This window comes from Manis pentadactyla, chromosome 11, assembly GCF_030020395.1.
Source record: "Manis pentadactyla isolate mManPen7 chromosome 11, mManPen7.hap1, whole genome shotgun sequence".
Taxonomy (NCBI): domain Eukaryota; kingdom Metazoa; phylum Chordata; class Mammalia; order Pholidota; family Manidae; genus Manis; species Manis pentadactyla.
In genome coordinates this window covers 34,639,473-34,654,840 of record NC_080029.1, presented here as the reverse complement: position 1 = coordinate 34,654,840, position 15,368 = coordinate 34,639,473, and the positions used below count along the sequence as shown (strand labels likewise).

Below are 15,368 nucleotides of genomic sequence, written 5' to 3'. Positions count from 1 at the left end.
TTAGCATATAGGTTCTCATAGTATTCTCTAATAATTCTTTGTATTTCTGTGGGGTCCGTCGTGATTTTTCTTTTCTCGTTTCTGATACTGTTGATTTGTGTTGACTCTCTTTTCCCTTAATAAGACTGGCTAGAGGCTTATCTATTTTGTTTATTTTGTTGAAGAACCAGCTCTTGGTTTCATTGATTTTTGCTGTTGTTTTTTCTTCTCAATTTTATTTATTTCTTCTCTGATCTTTATTATGTCCCTCCTTCTGCTGACCTTAGGCCTCATTTGTTCTTCTTTTTCCAATTTTGATAATTGTTACAATAGACCATTCATTTGGGATTGTTCTTCCTTTTTTAAATATGCTTGGATTGCTATATACTTTCCTCTTAAGACTGCTTTTGCTGTGTCCCACAAAAGTTGGGGCTTAGTGTTGTTGTTGTCATTTTTTTCCTTATATTGCTGGATCTGCATTTTGATTTGGTCATTGATCCATTGACTATTTAGGAGCGTGTTGTTAAGCCTCCATGTGTTTGTGAGCCTTTTTGCTTTCTTTTTATGCCTTTGTGGTCTGAAAAGTTGGTTGGTAGGATTTCAATCTTTTGGAATTTACTGAGGCTCTTTTTGTGGCCTAGTATGTGGTCTATTCTGGAGAATGTTCCATGTGCACTTGAGAAGAATGTGTATCCTGTTGCTTTGGATGTAGAGTTCTGTAGATGTCTATTAGGTCCATCTGCTCTACTGTGTTGTTCAGTGCTTCCGTGTCTTTACTTATTTTCCGCCCGGTGGATCTATCCTTTGGGGTGAGTGGTGTGTTGAAGTCTCCTAGAATGAATGCATTGCAGTCTATTTCCCCCCTTAGTTCTGTTAGTATTTGTTTCACATATGCTGGTGCTCCTGTGTTGGGTGCATATGTATTTAGAATGGTTATATCCTCTTGTTGGACTGAGCCCTTTATCATTATGTAGTGTCCTTCTTTATCTCTTGTTACTTTCTTTGTTTTGAAGTCTATTTTGTCTGATATTAGTACTGCAACCCCTGCTTTCTTCTCACTGTTGTTTACCTGAAATATGTTTTTCCATCCCTTGACTTTTAGTCTGTACATGTCTTTGGGTTTGAGGTGAGTTTCTTGTAAGCAGCATATAGATGGGTCTTGCTTTTTTATCCATTCTATTACTCTGTGTCTTTTGATTGGTGCATTCAGTCCATTAACATTTAGGGTGACTATTGAAAGATATGTACTTATTGCCATTGCAGGCTTTAGATTCGTGGTTACCAAATGTTCAGAGTTTGCCTCTTTAGTATCTTACTGCCTAACTTAGCTCGCTTATTGATCTGTTTTATACACTGTCTGGAGATTCTTTTCTTCTCTACCTTCTTATTCCTCCTCCTCCATTCTTCATATGTTGGGTGTTTTGGTCTGTGCTCTTCCTAGGAGTGCTACCATCTAGAGCAGTCCCTGTAAGATGTCCTGTAGGGGTGGTTTGTGGGAAGCACAATTCCTCAGCTTTTGTTTGTCTGGGAATTGTTTAATCCCACCATCATATTTAAATGATAGTCATGCTGGATAGAGTATCCATGGTTCAAGGCCCTTCTGTTTCGTTACATTAAATATATCATGCCATTCTCTTCTGGCCTGTAGGGTTTCTGTTGAGAAGTCTGACGTTAGCCTGATGGGTTTTCCTTTATAGGTGACCTTTTTCTCTCTAGCTACCTTTAAAACTCTCCTTGTCCTTTTTCTTTGCCATTTTAATTATTATGTGTCTTGGTGTTGTCCTCCTTGGATCCTTTCTGTTGGGGTTCTGTGTATTTCTGTGGTCTGTTCGATTATTTCCTCCCCCAGTGTGGGGAAGTTCTGAGCAATTATTTCTTCCAAGATACTTTCCATCCCTTTTCCTCTCCCTTCTTCTTCTGGTACCCCTGTAATATGGATATTGTTCCTTTTGGATTGGTCACACAGTTCTCTTAATATTGTTTCATTCTTGTAGATCCTTTTATCTCTCTCTCTGTCAGCTTCTATGCATTCCTGTTCTCTGGTTTCCATTCCATCAATGGCCTCTTGCATCCTCTCCATTCTGCTTATAATCCCTTCCAGAGTTTGTTTCATTTCTGTAATATCCTTTCTGGCATCTGTTTTCTCCCTCCGGACTTCATCCCATATCTCTTGCTTATTTCTCTGCGTCTCTGTCAGCATGTTTATGATTTTTATTTTGAATTCTTTGTCAGGAAGACTGGTTAGGTCTGTCTCCTTCTCTGGTGTTGTCTCTGTGATCTTTGTCTGCCTGTAGCTTTGCCTTTTCATGGTGATAGGAATAGTTTGCAGAGCTGGGACGAGTGACGGCTGGAAGAACTTCCCTTCTTGTTGGTTTGTGGCCTTCCTCTCCTGGGAGAACAGCGACCTCTAGTGGCTTGTGCTGTTTAGCTGCACGCAGACAGGGCTTCTGCTTCCTGCCCGGCTGCAATGGAGTTTATCTCCGCTGTTGCTGTGGGTGTGGCCTGGCTCGGGCTGCTGCTCCAAAGGGGTCGAGTCGCGTTGGAGGAGGAGCGGCCGTTAGGCTCTTTATCTCCATAAAGGTTCTCCGTGCTCCCTGCTGCCCAGGGGATTAGGGTACCCAGAGATCCCCGGATTCCCTACCTCTGGATTAAGTGTCCCGCCCTGCCCCTTTAAGACTTCCAAAAAGCAGCCGCGAAAGCAAACAAAGATCACAAAAAAAGAAAAGAAAAATTTAAAAATTAAAAAATAAATAAATAAATAAATAATGGCCGCTTGTTTTTCTTTTTCTCTGTCACCAGCCTCAGGCATCTGCTCACCGGTCTTGCTGCCCTATTTCCCTAGTATTGGGGTCCCTATACCTTTCAGACTTCCAAAAAGCACTTGCCAAAACAAAACAGAAAAAAGGAAAAGAAATGGCTGCTCGCTTTTCTTATGTCCTCCGGCGCCAGGCTTCCAGTACCCTCTCACCGTTCTTGCTGCCCTATTTCCCTAGTATCCAGGGCCCCTTGCATGCACTGTGTCTGCGCTCTGGTCCGGATGGTGGGGGCTGGGTGTTCAAGAGTCCTGGGCTCCGTCTCCCTCCCACTCTGCCTACTCTTCTTCCGCCAGTAGCTGGGTGGACCGGAGCTTGGGTCCCGCCTGGCCGGGGCTTGTATCTTACCCCCTTCGTGAGGCGCTGGGTTCTCGCAGATGTGGATGTGGTCTGGATGTTGTCCTGTGTCCTCTTGTCTTTATTCTAGGAAGAGTTGTCTTTGTTGTATTTTCATAGATATATGTGGTTTTGGGAGGAGATTTCCACTGCTCCACTCATGCCACCATCTTGGCTCCACCTCTTCATTTTCTTAATGTTATCTTTTTCAATGATTGAAGTTTTGATGAAGTCTAATTTATTAACTTTTTTCTTTTATGACTGTAGTCTTCTGTGAAATTTAACGTTTTTTTCCTAGAAACTTTATGTTTAATTCTGTGACCCATCATTATTTTATTTTATTTTATTTTTGGTATCATTAATCTACAATTACATGAGGAACATTATGTTTACTAGGCTCCCCCCTTCACCAAGTACCCCCCACATACCCCTTCACAGTCACTGTCCATCAGTGTAGTAAGATGCTGTAAAATCATTACTTGTCTTCTCTGAATCCAAGATCTGGTTAAGGATAATGCATTGCTTTTAGTTGTAATTTTCTATGTGTATTATTCTTTTTACAGTAACTAGCACTTTTCTAGTTTTGTAGACTTTCATAGTTTGGATTAATTCCCCTGCCCCTTGCATTAGAATCAGGTTAAACAGTTTTGACAGTAATGATACCACATGATATAAGTTTGTTATATTAAATATCATCAATTCCATTAAATCTGATCATTTCTTTAAAATGATGTCCACTTGATTTCCCCAGTATAACATCTATTTTCTATTACAAGTTATTCATAAATAATTTCTAGGATAACAGTTTAAGAATGTTGGTCCCCTTACAGCTTTTCACCCACTACTTTAGCATCCATTGAAAACTCTTCCTTGTATCCGTTACTACTTTGGAGGTTGTAAACTGGTAATTTTCTATGTCTATTATTCTTTTTACAGTAACTAGCACTTTTCTATGAGGGGTGATATGTTGTCTTGCCCCCCCTTCCCCTTTTAAAATAATTTAAATATCAGCGTTTAGGCCATGAATTTTTCTTTTCTAAAACTAGATATTTTATAATCTATTACATCATTGTTCATTCTGATATTAAATTACTCCAAGCTGTTCAGTGGGCAGTCCTTCAAGTTGGATACTGCATCATTTTGACACGTTCTCCATAGTGTTTGAGCACTTTTTATCTTCTTGCCACAGGACGATAATTGATTTCACTCACTTTTGTTTTCCTGCCTTATCCCTGGAATTAAACATTTTTCCAGGGTACTAGATGTCTTCATTGTTACTGGGTCTCCTGAAACTTTCACTATTTCAGTAGGTATAGCTAGCAAAAAAATGGAAAGACTAAAAGGAATATAAAAATCATGAATTCATACTGAAACCTAAAATACAATCCAGAATCACCATGTATTTCTCTCGTCTCCCATCTTCCACAGATAGAAAATCAGAAAATCAATATAATTACTTATTTGTTCAAACCTACAAAACATAGAAAATAATTTCATTGTTACTGTATCTCTAATAAACTTACTAATAAAAATTCAAGAATTCTTTGTAGTTTTTTTGTGAGCTTAGTATATTTGCCACTAAGGGTGCAAAGTTGGAAAAATGTGTTCATGAATTGCTTGGAGTAATTAAATTTTTTTCTTTTGTGCTGTTAGGTTGCTAATTTGATATATAGTTGGTTTAATTTGTGTCTACATTACGTTTTTTCATCTTAATTTTAACTTTTTGAATATACAACTTTAACATGGTTTAAATGTCAAAAGTGTATCAAAATATACTTAGAGACATCTCAATTGTTATTCATTCCATCTTGTTCTTATATATCTATAGGGAAATAATTTCATTTTCTGGTTTATCTTTTTATTTTTTGCAGAAGTAAACATAATTTCTAATTTCCTTTTGCTTCTTATTTGATAATAGCATCAATAATCTTTTGCACCTTGCTTATTTCACTTATTTATGTATCCTATAAATCACTCCAATCACTTTATAGAGATCTTCCCTATATTTGACAGTTGTATAAAATGCCATTGTGTGGAAGTATGATAATTAATTTAACTAATCTTATATGAATATGTGTGATCATTTAACATTCCCTACACCCAGTATTTTAGTTTCACAAATAAGTGAATAATAGTCTTACATATAAGTTTTTCTTTATTGGTGGGAGTGAATCTTCTGGGTAAATTTCCACAAAGTGAGATTATTGGGTCAAATGACAAATGCTTATATACTTTTGTTGTATATAGTTAAATCTTACATCACAAGAGTTGTAATATTTTTACTGCCACGAACAATTTATGAGAGTTCTTTCCTTATAGCCAAGGGAGCAAAGTAACATTGTCAGGCATTAGAATTTTTTGCTAATTTGGTGAGTGAATAATTCTATGTCAGTTTATTTTAAAATTGCATTTATCTTTTGTAAGTAAAGTTGAACATTGTTTCATATATTAAGGTGCTATTTGAATATCTTATTTTGAACACTGGTCATGTTTTTATTTTTTTTTCTCTTTGATTTTTAAGGGTAATTTATACATTATGGATAGTAGCCCTTAATCATAATAATGTGTTTATAAAATATTTTATTCTGATTTGTTATTTGTCTCCTGAATTAGTTCATGGAGAACTTTTGCCTTGCAAAAGTTTATTTTTCTTCCTTTCATAAATTAGTTGAATATATAGTTCTTTTAATACCTATAGATTTTCAATCTTTTAAAAAAAATTTTTTATTAAGATATTATTGATATACACCTTTATGAAGCTTTCACTTAAAAAACCATGTGGTTACTATATTTACCCATATTATCAAGTGCCCACCCATACACCATTGCAGTCACTGTCCATCAGTGTAGTAAAATGCCATAGAGTCACTATTTGCCTTCTCTGTGCTACACTGTTTTCCCCATGATCCCTCATATCATGTGTTCTAAACATAATACCCCTCAATCCCCATCTCCCTTCATCCTGACATGCCCTCCCACACCCCTCCCCTTCGGTAACTGCTAGTCCCTTGTTGGAGTCTGTGAGTCTGCTGCTGTTTTGTACCTTCAGTTTTGCTTCGTTGTTATACTCCTCAAATGACAGAAATGATTTGGCACTTGTCTTTCTCCACCTGGCTTATTTCACTGAGCATAATGTCCTCCAGCTCAATCCATGTTGTTGCAAATGATAGGATTTGTTTCTTTCTTATGGCTAAATAGTATTCCACTGTGTATATATACCACATCTTCTTTATCCATTCAACTACTGATGGACACTTAGGTTGCTTCCATATCTTGGCTATTGTAAATAGTGCTGTGATAAACATTGGGGTGCATATTTCTTTTTGAATCTGAGAACTTGTATTTTTTGGGTACATTCCTAGGAGTAGGGATCCTGGGTCAAATGGTATTTCTGTTTTTAGTTTTTTGAGGAACCTCCATATTGCTTTCCACCGTGGTTGAACTAGCTTACATTCCCACCAGCAGTGTAGGAGGGTTCCCCTTTCCCCACATCCTCACCAGCGTTTGTTGTTCTTAGTCTTTTCAATGTTGGCCATCCTTACTGGTGTGAGGTGATATCTCATTGTGGTTTTAATTTGCATTTTCCTGATGATTAGTGATGTGGAGCATCTTTTCATGTGTCTGTTGACCATCTGAATTTATTCTTTGGAGAAGTGTCTGTTCATATCAACCGCCCATTTTTTAATTCGTTTATTTGGTTTTTGGGTGTTGAGGCTTTTGAGTTCTTTATATATTTTGGATGTTAACCCCTTGCTGGATTTATCATTTACAAATATATTCTCCCATACTGTAGGTTGCCTTTTTGTTGTACTGATGGTGTCCTCTGCTATGCAGAAGCTTTTTAGTTTGATATAATCCCACTTGTTCATTTTTTCTTTTGTTTCCCTTGCCCTAGGAGATATGTTCATGAAGAAGTTGTGTGTATTTATATTCAAGAGAGTTTTGCACATATTTTCTTCTAAGAGTTTTATGGTTTCATGATATACATTTATGTATTTGATCCATTTCGACTTTATTTTTGTGTATGGGGTTAGACAGTAATCCAGTTTAATTCTCTTACATGTAGCTGTCCAGTTTTGCCAACACCAGCTATTGAAGAGGCTGTTATTTCCCCATTGTATGTCCATGACTCCTTTATCATATATTAACTGACCATATAAGGTTGGGTTTATATCTGAGCTCTCTAGTCTGTTCCATTGGCCTATTCTGTTCTTGTGCCAGTACCAAATTGTCTTGATTACTGTGGCTTTGTAGTAGAGCCTGAAGTTGGGGAGTGTAATCCCTCCAACTTTAGACTTCCTTCTCAAGATTGCTTTGGCTATTCACAGTCTTTTGTGGTTCTATATGAATTTTAGAATGATTTGCTCTAGTTCATTGAAAAATGCTGTTGATATTTTGATAGGAATTGCATTGAATCTGTTGATTGCTTTAGGCAGGATGGCCATTTTAACAATTTTAATTCTTCCTGTCCTTGAGCACGGGATGTGTTTCCATTCATTGGTATCTTCTTTAATATCTCTCATGAGTGTCTTGTAGTTTTCAGAGTAATAATCCTTCACTTCCTTGGTTAGGTTTATTCCTAGGTATTTTATTCTTTTTGAAGTAACTGAATGGAATTGTTTTCCTGATTTCTCTTTCTGCTAGTTCATTGTTAGTGTATAGGAATGCCACAGATATCTGCGTATTAATTTTGTATCCTGCCACTTTGCTGAATTTAGATATTAGATCTAGTAGTTTTGGAGTGGATTCTTTAGATTTTTTTATGTACAGTATCATGTCATCTGCAAACAGGGACAGTTTGGCTTCTTCCTTACCAATCTGGATCCCGTTTATTTTTTTGTGTTGTCCGATTGCCATGGCTAGGACCTCCTCCAGTACTATGTTGAATAAAAGTGGGGTGAGTGAGCATCTTTGTCTTTGTTCCCGATCTTAGAGGAAAAGCTTTCAACTTCTCACTGTTAAGTATGATGTTGGCTTTGGGTTTGTCCTATATGGCCTTTATTATGTTAAGGTACTTGCTGTCTATACCCATTTGGGTGAGAGTTTTAATCATGAATGGATGTTGAATTTTGTCAAATGATTTTTCAGCATCTATGGAAATGATCATGTGTTTTTTGCCTTTTTATTGATGTGGTCGATTATGTTGATGGATTTTCAAATGTTGTGCCATCCTTGCATCCCTGGGATGTATCCCACTTTATCATGGTGTGCGATCCTCTTGATGTATTTTTTAATTCGGTTTGCTTATATGTTTTTGAGAATTTTTGCGTTTATGTTCAGCAGGGATATTCATCTGTACTTTTCTTTTTTTGTGGTGTCTTTGCCTGGTTCTGGTATTAGAGTGATGCTGGTTTCTTAGAATGAGTTTGAAAGTATTCCCTTCTCTTCTGTTTTTTGGAAAATTTTAAGGAGAATGGGTATTATGTCTTCTGTAAATGTCTGATAAAATTCAGTGCTGAATCCATCTGGACATGGTATTTTTGTGGGTAGTTCTTTGATTGCCAGTTTAATTTCATTGCTGGTAATTGGTCTGTTTAGATTTTGTGTTTCTTTCTTGGTCAGTCTTGGATGGTTGTATTTTTCTAGAAAGTTGTCCATTTCCTCTAGGTTATCCAGTTTGTTAGCATATAGATTTTCATAGTATTCTCTAATAATTCTTTGTATTTCTGTGGTGTCTGTCTTGATTTTTCAGTTCTCATTTCTTATTCTGTTTATGTGTGTGAATTCTCTTTTTTTCTTAATAAGTCTGGCTATGGGTTTATCTATTTTGTTTATTTTCTCAAAGAACCAGCTCTTGCTTTCATTGATTTTTCTATTGTTTTTTTCTTCTCAATTTTATTTATTTCTTTCCTGATCTTTATTATGTCCGTCCTTCTACTGACTTTGAGCCTCATTTGGGATTGTTCTTCCTTCATTAAATAGGCCTGGATTGCTATATACTTCCCTCTTAGAACTGCCTTTGCTGCATCCCACAGAAGTTGTGGTGTTGCGCTGTTGTTTTCATTTGTCTCCATATATTGCTTGATCTCTGTTTTAATTTGGTCATTTATCCATTGATTAATTAGGATCATGTTATTAAACCTCCATGTGTTTGTGAGCCTTTTCATTTTCTTTGTAGAATTTATTTCTAGTTTTATACCCTTGTTATCTGAGAGGCTGGTTGACACAATTTCAATATTTTTTATTTACTCACGTTCTTTTTGTGGCCTATTTTGTGATCTATTTTGGAAAATGTTCTGTGTGTACTTGGAAAGAATGTGTATCCTGCTGCTTTTGGGTGGAGAGTTCTGTAGATGTCTGTTAGGTACATATTTTCTAATGTGTTGTTCAATGCCTCTGTCTCCATACTTACTGTCTGTCTGATTGATCTGTCCTTTGGAGTGAGTGGAGTCTTGAAGGTTCCTAGAATTAATGCATAACATTCTATTTCCCTGTCTAATTCTGTCAGTATTTGTTTCACATATGTAAGTGTTCCTGTGTTGGGTTCACAGATACTTATAATAGTTATATCCTCTTGTTGGATAGACCACCTTTATCATTACATAATGTCCTTCTTTGTCTCTCGTGACCTTCTTTGTTTTGAATTCTATTTCATCTGATGCAAGTACTGCTACACCTGCTCTTTTCTCCATATTAGTTGCATGATACATCTTTTTCCATCCCTTCACTTTTAGTCTGTGTATGTCTTTGGGTTTGAAGTGAGTCTCTTGTAGGCAGCATATAGATGGGTCTTGTTTTTTTATCCATTCAGTGACTCTGTGTCTTACGATTGGTGCATTCACATCATTTACATTTAGGGTGATTATAGATAGGTATGTGCTTATTGCCATTTTAGGCTTTAGATTTGTGGTTACCCGAGGTCAAGGGTAACTTCCTTACTATCTAGGAGTCTAATTTCACCCACTTAGTATGCTATTACAAACACAGATTCTTTTTTTTTCTTCCTCCTTTTCTTCCTCCTCCATTCTTTATATATTAGGTATCATATTCTTTACTCTTTGTCTATTCCTTTTTTTTTTTTTTTTTACCTCTGGTGACAGTTATTTAACCTTAGGAACACTTCCATCTAGAGCAGTCCCTCCAAAATACAGTGTAGAGATGGTTTGTGGGAACTAAGTTCTCTCAGCTTTTGCTTATATGGAAATTGTTTAATCCCTCCTTCAAATTTAAATGATAATGTTGCTGAATAAGGTATTCTTGATTCAAGGCCCTTCTGCTTCATTGCATTAAATATCATGCCACTCCCTTTTGGCCTGTAAGGTTTCTGCTGAGAACTCTGATGATAGCCTGATGGGTTTTCCTTTGTATGTGATGTTATTTCTTTCTCTGGCTGCTTTTAGTAGTCTGTCCTTATCCTTGATCTTTTCCATTTTAAATATTACATGTATTGGTGTTGTCCTCCTTGGGTCTCTTATGTTGGGAGATCTGTGCACATACATTGGCTGAAAGACTATCTCCTTACCCAGATTTTTGAAGTTTTCAGCAATTTCATCCTGAAAGACACTCTCTATCTCTTTTCTCTCTCTTCTTCTTGTACCCATATAATATGAGTATTGTTCCATTTGAGTTGTTCACACAGTTCTCTCAATATTCTTTCATTCTTAGAGACCCTTTTTTCTGTTTGTGCCTCAGCTTCTCTGTATTCCTCTTCCCTAATTCCTATTACATTTATCATGTCCTCCACTGCATCTAATCTGCTTTAATACCCTCCTTTGTGTTCTTCAGTGATTGGGTCTCCATCCTAAATTGGTTCCCGAGTTCTTGAATATTTTTCTGTATCTCCATAAGCATGTTAATGATTTTTATTTTGAAATCTCAGGAAGATTCATGAGGTTTATTTCATTAGAATCTTTCTCAGATGTATTCATAATTTTGCTTTGAACCATGTTCCTTTGATGTTTCATATTTGTATGTGGTGCCTCTAGTGCTCAGAAGCTCAACTTTTTGGAACTGCTCAGTACCTGGAGCAATGTTGGGGTTCACAGGAGAGCATTGTTGGTGCCTGGAGGGAGGAAAGAGCTGTTTCCTGCTTCCTGGCTGTCATGTCTGTCTCCTCTGCCAGAACCAGTGAGCCGAAAACACAGGTATAAGCCTCTATGCTTTGTGTTCATAGGTGTTGTAGGTGGGGTTTCCCTCTGGCTGGCCCGACGCCAGGGCATGGCTTGCTGGTTTGTGAGCCAGGTGCAGGCTATCTGGGAGGAAGATATCACAGACTGCATATCAGGGTGGGGGGTCTTGGAGCTATGTAGCCAGCCAGGAGAATGGTGCACCTGAAGATCGTTTAAGCTCCCAACCTGCTGGGCAGAGTGCTCCCGGACAATTTTGTCTACCTGTCCTTTCTCCTTAGTAGTAAGTTCTGTTCCATTCTTGCCCCTTTAGCAGCCCTCTTGCTGTTAGGAATTCTCTCAGACTGCCCACCCAGATCATCCAGATATGAATCCCTGTTTTCCACAAGCTTCTGGAATCTCCATCTCTCCAGGTATTCTGCCTGTCTTAGCTTTCAAATCCCACTACTCATCAGAGCACCATGCAATGTAGGTTCGTGCTCCCAAAACAGATCTCCAGGGATAGGTGTTCAGCTGTCCCAGGCTTCCACTCCATCCCTGCTCTGTTTTTCTTCCTCCTGCCAGTGAGATGGGGTAAGGACAGGCTTGGGCTCTACCAGGTCATAGCTTTGATATGTTGCTGTGTTCCATGAGGTCTGCTCTTTTCTCCAGGTGTATGCAGTCTCCTGCAGCCTTCTTTCCTGTTCTCTTTCAGGATTCATTGTATTATATGTTTCTATTATATGTGGTTTTAGGAGGAGGACTCTTTCTCACCTCTCATGCCGCCATCTCTAATCCAGTCTCTGCCTTTGTTATTCTGATAGGAATTGCATTAAATCCATAAATTGTTTTGGGCAGGAAGGCACTTTTACAATATTAATTCTTCCTTTCCATGAGCATGGGATAGATTTCCATTTCTTTGTGTTTTCTCCAGTTTCTTTCATCAATGTCTTATATTTTCAGAGTACAGGTCACCCCCTTGGTTAGGTTTATTTCTAAGTATTTTATTCTTTTTGATGCAATTGTAAATGGCATATCTTCTTGGTTTCACTGTACGCTAGTTCATTGTTAGTATATAGGAATGTAACAGATTTCTTTATGTCGATTTGTTATCTTGAAACTTTGCTGAATCCACTTATTAGTTTTAATAGTGTTTTGCTGAGGTCTTTAGCATTTTCTATATTGGGATCATGTCATCTGCAAATAGTGACAGTTTTACTTCTTTTTTACCAGTTTGCATGCCTTCTATCTCTTTATCGTGTCTGAATGCTGTAGGTAGGACTTCCAGGTCTATAGTGAATAAAAGTGTGTTTGTGTCACTTTGATTGATTTATAAACACTGTATTATTCTTATGTTACTGGAATACATCCCACTTGGTTGTGACTGATGATTCTTTTGATGTATTTTTTAATTCAATTTGCTAATGTTTGCTGGGGGTTGTTGGCATCTATGTTCATAAAGGATATTGGTTTAAAATTTTCTTGTTTTCTAGTTTCTCTTCTGCTTTTGAAATTACAGTGATGCTGGCATCATAAAACAAGTTTTTAAGTATTCCCTCTTCTACTTTTTTTTGAGATATCATTTTTTTATTAGGGAACAGTTATTTTTATTAGTTATAGAACATAAGATTAAAATTTCACTCAGAATTCTTTATTTATAATCCATCAGAATTTTTAAGAAATTGCTTGTAAAACTTCTAAAAGGATGGTTTTTGTTGCTGTGTTTTTTTTAAATAAGGTATCATTGACATACACTCTTATGAAGGTTTCGCAAGAAAAACAATGTGGTTACTCCATTTACCCATATTATCTAGTCCCTCCTCCATAACCCATTGCAGTCACTGTCCATCACTGTAGTAAGATGATGCAGAGTCACTGCTTATCCTCTCTGTACTACACTGTCTTCCCCATGACCCCACACACAGCATGTGAACTAATCATAGTACCCCTAAGTCCCCTTCTCCCTCCCTCCTCCCCACCCATTCTCCCACACCCCTCTCCTTTGGTAACTGTTAGTCCCTTCTTAGAGTCTGTGAGTCTGCTGCTATTTTGTTCCTTCAGTTTTGTGTCATTGTTATACTCCACAAATGAGGGAAATCAGTTGGCACTTGGCTTTCTCTGCCTGGCTTATTTCATGGAGCAAAATATCCTCCAGTTCCATCCATGTTGTTGCAAATTGCAGGATTTGTTTCTTTCTTATGGCTGAATAGTATTCCATTGTGTATCTGTACCACATATTCTTTATCCATTCATCTACTGATGGACACTTAGGTTTCTTCCATATCTTGGCTATTGTAAATAGTGCTGCGATAAACATAGGGGTGCATATGTCTTTTTGAATCTAAAATCTTGCTTTCCTTGGGTAAATTCCTAGAAGTGGAATTCTTGGGTCAAATGATATTTCTATTTTTAGTCCTTTGAGGAACCTCCATATTGCTTTCCACAATGGTTGAGCTAGCTTACATTCTGTTGTAGGAGTGTTCCCCTTTCTCTGCAACCTCACCAGCATTTGCTGTTCTTAGTCTTTTCTGTGCTGGCCATCCTAACTGGTGTAAGGTGATATCTCATTGTGGTTTTAATTTGCATTTCCCTGTTGATTAGTGATGTGGAGCATCTGTTCATGTGCCTGTTGGCCATCTGAATTTCTTCTTTGGACAGTTGTCTTTTCATATCCTCTGCCTATGTTTTATTCGGGTTATTTGTTTTTTGGGTGTTGAGGTATGTGAGTTCTTTATATATTTTGGATGTTAACCCCTTGTGGGATATGTCATTTACAAATATATTCTCCCATACTGTAGGATACCTTTTTGTTCTGCTGATGGTATCCTTTCCCATACAGAAGCTTTTTAGTTTGATGTAGTCCCATGTGTTCATTTTTGTTTTTGTTTCCCTTGCTCGAGGAGATGTGTTCAGGAGAAGTTGCTCATGTTTATATTCAGGACATTTCTGCCTATGTTGTCTTCTAAGAGTTTTATGGTTTCTTGACTTATATTCAGGTCTTTGATTCATTTTGAGTTTAGTTTTGTGTATGGGGATAGACAATAATCCAGTTTCATTCTCTTGCATGTAGGTGTCAGTTTTGCCAACACAAGCTGTTAAAGAGGCTGTCATTTCCCCATTGTATGTCCATGACTCCTTTATCATATATTAATTGACCATATATGTTTGGGTTTATATCTGAGCTCTCTAGTCTGTTCCATTGACCAATTGTTCTGTTCTTGTGCCAGTACCAAATTGTGTTGATTACTGTGGCTTTGTAGTAGAGCCTAAAGTTGGGGAGTGTAATCCTCCCAGCTTTAGTCTTCCTTCTCAAGATTGCTTTGGCTATTCAGGGTCTTTTGTTGTTCCATATGAATTTTAGAGCGATTTGCTCCAGTTCATTGAAGAATGCTGTTGATATTTTGATAGGAATTGCATTAAGTCTGTTGATTGCTTTAGGCAGGATGGCCATTTTAACAATATTAATTCTTCCTATCCATGACATGGGATGTGTTCCCACTTATTGGCATCTTATTAAATTTCTCTCATGAGTGTCTTATAGTTTTGAAAGTATAGGTCCTTCACTTCCTTGGTTAGGTTTAGTCCTAGGTGTTTTATTCTTTTTGATGCTATTGCGAGTGGAATTGTTTTTCTGATTTGTCTTTCTGCTAGTTCATCAGTCATGTATAGGAATACAACAAATTTGTGTGTATAAATTTTGTATCACTCCACATTGCTGAATTCAAATATTAGATCTTGTAGTTTTGGGGTTGATTCTTTACAGTTTTTTATGTACAATACCATGTGATCTGCAAACAGTTAACAGTTTAACTTCTTCTTTACCAATCTCAATGCCTTTATTTCTTTGTGTTGTTTAATAATTGCTCCAGCGAGGACCTCCAGAACTATGTTGAATAAAAGTGGAGAGCGTGGGCATCCTTGGATGGCATCCAAGGATGCCCATGTCTTATTCCCAATCTTAAAGGAAAGGCTTTCAGCTTCTCACTGTTAAGTATGATGTTGGCTGTCGGTTTGTCATATATGGCCTTTATTATGTTAAGGTACTTGCCCTCTATACCCATTTTGTTGAGTTCTTATCATGAAAGGATGTTGAATTTTTTTCTAATGTTTTTTCTGTATCTATGGTGATGATCACATGGTTTTTTTCCTTCTTTTTGTTAATGTGGTGGATGATGTTGATGAATTTTCGAATGTT

General features: G+C 37.3%; 1 protein-coding gene and 1 long non-coding RNA gene across 15 annotated transcripts in view; one reads left to right on the top strand and one right to left on the bottom strand.

Moving 5' to 3' along the window:
* The window catches only part of LOC130679492 (uncharacterized), a 121,451-nt gene extending 118,174 nt beyond the window's left edge, over positions 1-3,277 (bottom strand). The window contains exon 1 of the long non-coding RNA XR_008992461.1: positions 3,141-3,277. This is a non-coding gene — a long non-coding RNA (uncharacterized LOC130679492). The remainder of the gene's footprint in view (positions 1-3,140) is intronic.
* Positions 1-15,368, top strand: part of GPHN (gephyrin) — a 752,379-nt gene that overhangs the window by 164,827 nt on the left and 572,184 nt on the right. The window lies entirely within an intron of this gene.